At 33.3% G+C, this 10,524-nt stretch overlaps 1 pseudogene; it reads right to left on the reverse strand.

Moving 5' to 3' along the window:
• Window positions 2,764-10,524, reverse strand: part of LOC109850870 — a 12,104-nt pseudogene continuing 4,343 nt past the window's right edge.

Below are 10,524 nucleotides of genomic sequence, written 5' to 3' on the forward strand. Positions count from 1 at the left end.
AGATGTATCTGTCATATTTTAAATTTAATTGTTCAAAGTGTATTTACTGGAATTAAACCCATAATAGAAAAGGTTAGGACAGTTGCTTATATGCATAATGCTTCTGAACAAATACTTAAAAAGATGGAAACAATTTTGTAAAAGAAAAAAATATAAGCTCAGACTAATTCCAAAAGATGTTGACCATAGGTGGAATTTCACCCATGCAATGTTAAGTGTGGCAATAGAATATAAAGAAATTATAAAGATTTTATAAATTATTATGCTTCTAGTTCTAGCTATGGTAGCACTTATGGAATAACTAAAGATGAATGGACAATTATATGTAATTTAAATGAGATGTTACAAGTTTTTTATGATGCTATAATGTTATTATCTGGCTGTTATTATCCAACTATTACTTTAGCTGTTTTACAAATTTTAAATATTTAAAAAAAATTGCCAAATATCGTATGAATGATACTTTTGGAGCTATAATTTTTTAAATGGAGAGCAAATTTAATAAGTATTTTAGGCATATTCCTCATATTTTTGGTTTGGGGGTTCTTATTGATCCATGTTTGAAGGATATTGGCCTTCGAAGTTTGTTACAATCATTGTATGATAGACAAATTATAGACTTAGATGATGGATCCACCCTTACTGCTATTTTTCATCATTTAGCTATTAGAAATTATTTTCAAACCTTATATGATGAGTATGCAGCAAGACATGGTGTAACTGCACAACAGTCTGCAGCTTCGGCGCCCTCGAGCTCAAGCCGATGTAAAAGTGTAAGTTTTGATAGGTATGCAATGGTAGCTGAGCTAACTGGTGGATCTGAACTTGGATCATCATTAGAAGTTTCTAAAATAGATGAATATTTATCTGCTTCTTTAGTTAAATATCAAGGAAATGCTTTAGATATTTTACAATGGTGGAGAGTATATGGATCAGTTTCATATCCTATACTTTTCACCATGGTTTGTGACTTACTAACAGTGTAGGTTTCGACGGTGGCTTCGGAATCCGCCTTCAGCATAGCAGGACGTTTGATCGATGACCACAGGTCATGCTTAGATCTGTATACTGTACAAACGGTGATGTGCTTACAAGATTGGTGGAGGTACGAGAAGCGAACGCAAGGCATCGATCGGATGGCTGGAATCTAAGATAAATTTAAAGAGTTGGGACTAGCAGATAGATATAAAGATTAAACAATATTCATCAAATTATAATTTTTATTTCTTAGCTTTAAATTTGTAATGAATTATTTTGAAAGCAATTGCAAATGATAATGATATAGGTGAGTAGGTGTCAACCTAGTTGGGATGTACTCATCTATTGTGATACGATGAATTCCGAAATAAATTTATACTTGTAAAGGATTTATTAATTATTAATAAAAAAGTTATTTTTATCATCTTTCATTTTTATAATTTTTTGTATTTATAATTTATGTCATTTCAAGTTATTAATAATATTATTGTTTTTTATTAGCATTTTCTGTAATTTTTTATGTATATTTTAAAATTTAAAGAGATTTTAAAAAAATAAAAAATAGTAGAAAAATCCGGACCAGCCCGGGGCAACCGGGCCCCGGTTCGGGCTCCGGTTGTGCCCGGCCCGGGCCCGATTTTTCGGGCCAGGCCAAACCGGGTCCGGGCCGGCTCGGATGGACAGGACTACCTATGCATGTGTGAACTTTTTCTTTCTTATTAGACTGAGTGACCGGCTCTTTGCCTTTCTTGTTATATTATAAAGGTTTTTTCTTTCTTCCTATAACCATCTTTAAAATAGAATTATTTTATAAAAACTATATTTGATTGTCAATTTATACGTAAATTATCTTTGGAAGGGTTTTAGTTGCAACCGAGCATCTTGATCCATTTTTTAGTTAAATAAAAAGTGGTAATTGAATCCACCCAACCTCTATCAAGGATCATTCCTCTAATGTACTTGGTATTTGACAACTAATCATAATCGCAAAACCAAAAAAAAATTAATTGAAAAGTGAGTCTAGACGATTGATTGTAATAAAAAAAAACCATTTAAATGTGGTTAATATATAAATTGACAAACAAAAATGGTTTATGTAGAATGACTCCATTTAAAAATATAATTTTTATATAAAAACAAAGGTTACACCAATTTGAGAAATAACCTTCTTTCTAACGTGAGAGGGACCCCAAAAATATAATGCTTCGAGGAAGATCCAAGTTGGAATTGACAATAGCAAGGTTGCAATTTCTAGCTCCATATATTGCCAACCTGTCAGATATGACATAAGCTTCCCTATAAATGTGATGGATAACAAAAGCCATGACAGATAATAAATTCCTAACCTCCTTCCATAGGGAAGGATATTGCCATTGAGGGGCGGAGGAATCTATGATCAGATTAATCAAAACAAATTTATCTGATCTTGAGAAATACCTCTATCTCGTCCCAGAACTAAACCTTCCTTTAGATCCTTTAGCTCAGCCCAAAAAGATTGAGCCATCGCCAAACTTTATCTGATCTTGCAACCGCTAGATTCCCTTCTCTATCTCGAATCACCGCACGTTGAGATTCTGCAGCACGACGCCATCCCTGTGGAGCTTATAAGCCCATCTAGCAGGCTTTTTCCAATTAACAAGCACTTTTTTTTTTGTTATAAAAATCCTGTTATCCAAGACATTTAACATAGCCAGATCTATTCTGAGTTCTCAAGCCAGGGGCTTTAGAGATGAATATTTACGTAACAATTTCAGATACATCAGAGCGAGAAAGTAGGAGGAAATAGTTCCCAAAGATCTCGCCTTACATAACAAAAAAATGAATTGTCACCTGACACACGCTATAAAATTCTAATGCTTAACGTTAACACCACTGAAACAACAAATCCTGTAACCAAAGGCATGTGTTCTGCTATTGTACATTTTGACGAAATGTAATTTCACAGTTTTAAGTGTGCTCTCAAAACCCTCCACACAGAATACAATTGTGCATATGTGATTCCCCCTGGATCCACCAATACGACCTTGCGATCTATAGGAAAAGTACGCTGATGATGTGGACCTCTAACTCTGCTCATCAATTGCCCTCCTTTCAAATTATTGCACAGTTTCATGTCACCTCCTCACGTTTCGCGACTTCGTATTTGTCAGTGCCTCAATAATTCTGTACATCCACCTATCGAGCATTCCTATTGGAGATAAACGGGTATTTAATGTTAGAAATTAGGTTCAGAACTACATAATAACAGAAAACGTATCATTGTCCACAGGACTATGCATATACCAGAAATGATTTTTCTTACCATAGTACTGAAACAGGTTCAGCAACAACTATAATGTTAGACTAGCTTAATTTTCTTCAAACTTTCAAATTTTTTAATAATCAATTCATTACTGACAAGCATCTAGGATGTTTATATAGTCAAATATAATAAAATAAAAAACGGGCAGAATATGCAGAACATTGTAAAGAGAATCTATGGACTGGTCTTGAAACTATTGCTACGTAGAACATTATTCAATTCTACATAATTCAAAAGCTCTTTTACATCACAAACAGATAAACGTACAGGAAAAGAAATTGGAAACAGCAATTGCATTAGACATACACACATACCTGTCAGAGCAAAGGTACCACCAAGAACTGCGCAAAGACGAGTGATGAAATGGAGAAAACTGCGACGTTCTTCCTTTATTGTAACGGTAATAGGTGAGAGGTCATAGAGGAAGTAAACAGCTATATCATGGAAAAGGGGATACAGTGTCACAGAGAGAAATATAATAAGTAACATGAAGATCAACTAGACTTAGAATGAAGAACAAACCTGGCCAGGATCTATCAGTCTCACGTAAGGGGACAAAATACTCAGTGACTGAAAATTGATTTGTTGGCAATACATCTTTCGAAAGATACCTGTATTCAGTCGGGACAATCTGCACCACAATAAAAAGAACTTTCTCAAGCAAGTAAATAATGCTAAGGTGTAAAAAGCAATTTCGAGTATGCATATGCCTGCCATACAAGCAAAGATTTAGTTGATTTGTTATGCCTTCTATACTGATTACAATGCTGTGTGCCCACCAAGTTCAGGAAAAAAAAAGAAAAAGAAAAAGCAAAAAAAGGACCTTTACTAGGGTTCTTCCATAGCTAAAACTATTTTCATAGTGTCCTTAATACTGCTAAATCAAACGAATGATCTCCAAACTCCACGGGAACTGAACATGACATCCACAAACTTGGAACCCATGTTGAAAAAGAAGAAAATAAACAATGACAACTATGTAGAGCAAAAATACGCTAAATGTAAGGGGTTATCTAACCAAACAAATTCAATCAAATTCAGTTTTGAGGATAATCTAGATGGTTTATTATAATTTTGCAGATGTAGAGTGATTAAAGAGGATAGAGTACATTTAGTGCATAATGCCGTATCCACATTTCTACCAAGGTTTGCTTTTTTTTTTTTTTTTTTTTTGGGGGGGGGGGGGGGGGGGCTGTTTCAGAGCGTGAAATTTGATGCAGCCTACGAATATTATAAGAGACGCCGTGACAGTTTACCTTAATGTAGTATTTGAATGTTCCACTCGCATCTTGTAGGATCCGTGTAGTTCCATCAAGTGGATTATGAATCCTGGGTACTTTGGCCAAATGACAAATCATGAATGACATGACTTACATTCACATTTGATGCACCTCCAAAAATCTGTGCATAAAACATAAAACAGCTAAGATAAAAGTCAGAAAATTTTCTTTTCAAATGTAACCATCTAACGGTTCAGCACAAGAATATTTAGAAAGTCACATCTACATAAGTATATTGTCTCAATGAATAGATTTGAGAATTATTAATATACAGAACGTGGACTGTTATGGCCAGTGAGATCTCTTAAAGTAGAGTGCCCCCACCCCAAACACACACCCACACCCACACCCACATACACCCACAGAAAGAAACAGAAAGAAAAGACAGCACAGACAACTACAACACAATACATGCACACACACATATCAAAAGATGAGGGATGGAAGGAAAGTTCTTCGAACTGGTAGGACATGATAGTGCTGCAAGAAATCTTAAATACCAGTTTTGCTTTATAGTTATTCACTTATTTTCATGCCGCATTTAGATCATACATAATGCAAATATTAGTAGTCAAAAGAGACCGCCAGTCAGAATCAGTACAATCATATTAAGCATGATTTATAAAATAAACGTGAGAATATTTTCTAAAAAATTGTTACCAAAACGTTTCTGACTCGAGAAAAGTGAAAAAAAAAATGAAAAAGAAAAAGAAAAATTGGATGTTCTTAATTTAAGAAAATTATAATTTTTCCTTACTTGATCTCCACTTTCTTCCCACATAATATATACTACATATAAAAGAGGATTGCCTTGTCAAAACTTTTGATTTCCATTTTTGCTTTTTTAAGTTGTATAATTCTCAAATATGTCATTAGTTGTAATTAATCATTCACTAATTATATATAACCTCTTACTAATTATGCATTTCCTCACTTATTCTAAATATTTGGTCACACTATTATTTTATTATTTAATTATATGTTATTTAATAGAAAATTTGAAATTTATCCCTAGTTTATCTTCACATATTATTTAAAATTCTAGAAAATTTAAAATAATAAAAAATCATTAGCCTTATGCATGATGTCCTTGGATTTCACCTCTTATGGAGTACTACTTGTTATCTTTCATCTTATTAGCCTTTTTAAAAGTATGATAATAATATGAAAAACAATATGTATTTATTGCAATTGTAATAATATTAATAGTATAATAATTCTAACAGTATTTTTAAATTAATAGATTACATTGTAATTTAATAATTATACAATTTAGTAAATTATTAATTAATAGTGTAATAAACTAATTATGAAATTAAAATGTAGTTACTAACTATTATAATTATGCTATGTATAATATTATTCTACTTAAAAGAGAAGAATTTATTTAATATATTATAATTATTTTAATAAATTATGATATATTATGAATAAATTAGAACAATTATCCGAACTATAATAATTAATCATACAATTCTTTATACACAATTTTATCGTATAATTTATTCATTTAAACAAAATTGTAGTTGTTTAGAATTTATATTGCTATACAAGTCATTTCATTATTTTGCAGCCAAAAAAAAATTTGAAAAACATAAAACAAAATAGATATGCTCACGTGCAAAGCACGTGCACTATACTAGTAAAAAAGAAAAAAATGGAAGGACCCTAAATCAAACAAGTGTATAAATACAAATTCCATGCTTAAATTAAAGTAGTTTCAATCTATTCATCTGAATCTAAAGAAAATTGATAAGAATCTAATAATATATGTGGATCATACCGATAATTCTACCAGATTTACTTCAATGGTTTTTACTTGAACATCCCCCACAGACTTTACCTTGAAGCTATGAAATGTGGTGTCCAGTAGTTTCATGTTGCTACACATTGGAGAATTTGCTAACTAAACCTGGAGTAGAGCAGAGCTCTCGAGGTCCTATTCCTTGTAGGTTATCAAAACTTTAGCACTTTTCTACTACTGAGGTCATCTCCAACAGCTTCTCTAAAATTTTCTCCAAAATGGAAAAGCAAAAGTCATATTCTCCAAATTATTTTTACACCAACTCCAATAGCATCCCCATTTTGAAGAATCTATTTTTTTCCTCCAAAAATTTGGAGAATGCTGCAGATTTGGGGAAGCTTCCCCATTTTTTCTCCTCCATCCCTATTTTGGGGAATGAGATGGGGAATCTGTTGGACCAAAAACCTAACTAAATTCTCCAAAAGTGGGAAATGGGGAAGCTGTTGGAGATGCTCTGAATGCCACTGCCCTTTGTGTGCATTTGTTATATTAAAAGCAATGGTTTTCCAGATGTACATCGTCAGCTTAATTCACCACTTTAGACACATATTGAATGCCAATGGTTTTCAGACGTACATCATCAGCGTAATTCACCACTTACTAGACACTTATTGAATGCCAGCTAGTAGTATAAACGGAGTACAGAGAAGATGTTGGTATAATCTTATGCGTAGTTATTTTCTTCTAGTGAATAAAAGAAGAACAAGATTTAGATGGGATCCATAAACCAAATGTATATTATTGAGCACGGGCGAAATTAAAGGAAACATGTAGCAGCTTACATGTATACTCCAATAAGAAAGCCATTCTGTTAAATTACGTAAGATAAATAGACTTAATCTACATGAGATTGCACATACTCTTGCATACCAAATAGTTTAACACCATCTATATCTGTAGTCATATTCTAAATGGAGTGGATAAGGATACCTACAAATTATGGATATGGAGTACATTTCGGATCAAATTATTTGTATTTGTTTACATTCCTAATATAGAAATAATATAAAATTAGTGTGATGGCAGCATTCTTGTATTTCTTATCGTCCTTTTTCTTAAGACTCGGAAATACTCAACTTCTTCACATAAAGCTTATACCACATACTTCCACATATTATACCACATAAAAAATAAGATAATTTTTCTACTGACAAATGGCGTACTGGGCTTTTGAAAACCACATATTATACCACATAAAAAATAAGATAATTTTTCTACTGACAAATGGCGTACTGGGCTTTTGAAAAGACTCACTTGCCTAGTTCCACTGACACGATAATTTTTCTACTGACAAATGGCGTACTGGGCTTTTGAAAAGACTCACTTGCCTAGTTCCACTGACACGAAACATTGCAGGTCTTCATTTTCTAGCAATTGTAATTTTTTTACACTGAGCCCTCTCAATCTAAGGCTCCCTAACCACCCTCATTTTGATGGGAAAGGACAATGATTTTTTTTATGATGGCAACAACGATGATTATTTTGAGCACATTGTCAGACTGTGCAATTGTTTTTCTTGCCAAAATTTGGCAAGTTTTTATATTCAGGGCTACAATGACTGTCCTATACTCCTATTAATAAAAGAGGCCCTCTATCAGTCTTCAGATGGTTCTTGTAGGTATGATATGACACCTATGTAGGAATGGAACCGGAAGGTGTTCCAAAGGCATTTACTTCACAGATCCAGGGGAAAAGATAGATACAAATTCAAAAGTAATAGAGCGTCAGTGATGCAACCTGTTGCGCAACAAAAATGTTTAGCCCATGTACAGAGATATGGAAGTTCCCAGCAACCCTCTGAACATCTAATACTCCATAAACCTGTATAAAAATAAACTTCGTGATTACTTTCTAAAAGGAAAGGATAATAAAAACCTCTCATCGTCAATACAAAATCTTTAAACTAATAACCATAGGAAAGATGTACCCGGCATCCTTCACCATTCTCCATTGCATGTTTCACAGTCTTGATCATTTCCTCAGCATCAGCATCAAACTTATGTTCATGCTTCTTTTCGGATGAATCAACGTCATCTGTTCACAGAACTACATTATAAAGATTCACAGAACTCTGACTTAAAACATACATTTCAGTAAACTACTCATAGACAAAGAAACGTGAGAATCAGATATGATACAAGCACAAATTGATACACCAGAAGAACTAAAAGCGACACATTGAGGAACAGGGAACTTATAACTTCATCTAATGACTCAGCAAGTGCCTAAACCAACGGCAGTTAACATTCTTATGTCTGTACAGCATATGAATAATTTATTGTGTTAAAATTTGCCAAGTTAACTGCTGTTACCACAAAGATACTTATGTCTTTGTACAGCTTTTCTCTATTTGTTTAAAAAAAATTCTACACTTTAGCATTAGGATCAGGCAACTAAATTTACTTACAAAGTACTTTGTTGGAGCATTTGCTACTCAGGTGAGGATAAGGTCAGTGCAAAACTTGTAGCACGATGCTAAACACGTGGCTTTGTGGAGCAGATAACAGATCACCCCTCTCTCTGTGACTCCATATGGCCAGGTAGATAGAGCAAAACTTCTAGTTAGCATTCCCACCAGGCAATTTGGAACTTTAAGGATAGAAGTGGAAGAATTTATTACTCATGAATCATGATCATGATGAGGTAACAAGATGGATATGGCGGGAAATTTTTTTTAACACTTTTAGCATTAGGGTCAGGTCAATTTGAATTTGTCAAGTAATTTTTAGGATAAAGGTAAAGAATTGGCTATTCAGGATGAAAGAAAGCCTATGTCTCATGAGTACACATCAAAGGCTCCTGTACTCACCCTCACCCTGACACATACAAGACCCTTGCTACGGTAGACATGTATCTGATGCATCCAACATCTGTGCAGCCTTCAATCAGCTTGAAATTAGTTGGATTCGGGATGGTAATTTTTAGTTCCATCATCCATGCTTTATATTATTAGAATCAGCTTGAAATTAGTTGGATTCGGGATGGTAATTTTTAGTTCCATCATCCATGCTTTATATTATTAGAGATCTAGAATTTATATAGATTGCATGGATGGTAATTTTTAGTTCCATCATCCATGCTTTATATTATTAGAGATCTAGAATTTATATAGATTGCATTCATAGGGATGGATGCTGTTTAGTTCTTATGTCCATGTTCGTGATGTATCATTACTGATAGCCTAAGTTTTTCAAGATTTCACATATTTAAGTATGGTACCCATATATCTCCACGTCTGTGTCCTGCATCTGCACATCCATGCAACACAAGAGTAAATTTAGTGCCAAAGTTGTAACACTATCCAAATTACATAAGTGGAGAAGATAAATCTGACCATGTGAATATTGTAATTTGTGTTATGATATCTGTTGAACTAACAAAATATATGAGGATAAATATGAAATACTTTATGGCAAGGGTCTTGAGACAAAAAGTAATCTGCAGTTCAACTGGCAAAGACTGGGAAGTGCACTAGTAGGCAAAATTTGATAATGCTTTCAGAGCAACATTACTTGAGGTTTCTACTATGACCAAACAAAAAAGAAAGTGAATATGAGAATTACCCATGCCCTAAATTTATTACGACATTTACAAAGACTGCATAATGAATTGAAAAGTATTGAGAGAACTCTTTTGACTTTATCCTATGTTTTTGTTGCATCAGTGAAGCAGAGAAATGAATTGAACATTCATGAACATGATGCTTAAGCTAAGTTAGAATTAATCCAACCTCATCAAATAAGTAGATCTGTCAAAATAAGGGGGGAAAAGAAAAAGAACATTAAAAAAAACACAAAGTCAATTAAAGTTTGTTGCTGAAACGGGACAAAGAATCTAAAGTCAATCTGGGTTGTATAATTATACATCCAAACTTCTTAAATTAATAATATTATTTAACTCAAATTCCCAATATGCTGATGCACACCAAACATTTCTTGATTATAAATCATTAAGTCCTCTAAAACATCAGTTCTCCATAGCACTACGAGCTACTAAAATTGATTTGGAGTCTTCAACAAGTCATTATAAAGAGATATTCTTTCAAGTAAACACCTATAGTGTATTTCTTCGTTATCAACTTCATTAGCGTAACATACTAAGACATCCAACCTGTATCTGGTTACAAAAAGTAAAGTTTGAAAAAAAAAAGGGTGGGGGGG

Source organism: Asparagus officinalis, chromosome 7 (genome assembly GCF_001876935.1).
Source record: "Asparagus officinalis chromosome 7, Aspof.V1, whole genome shotgun sequence".
Classification (NCBI taxonomy): domain Eukaryota; kingdom Viridiplantae; phylum Streptophyta; class Magnoliopsida; order Asparagales; family Asparagaceae; genus Asparagus; species Asparagus officinalis.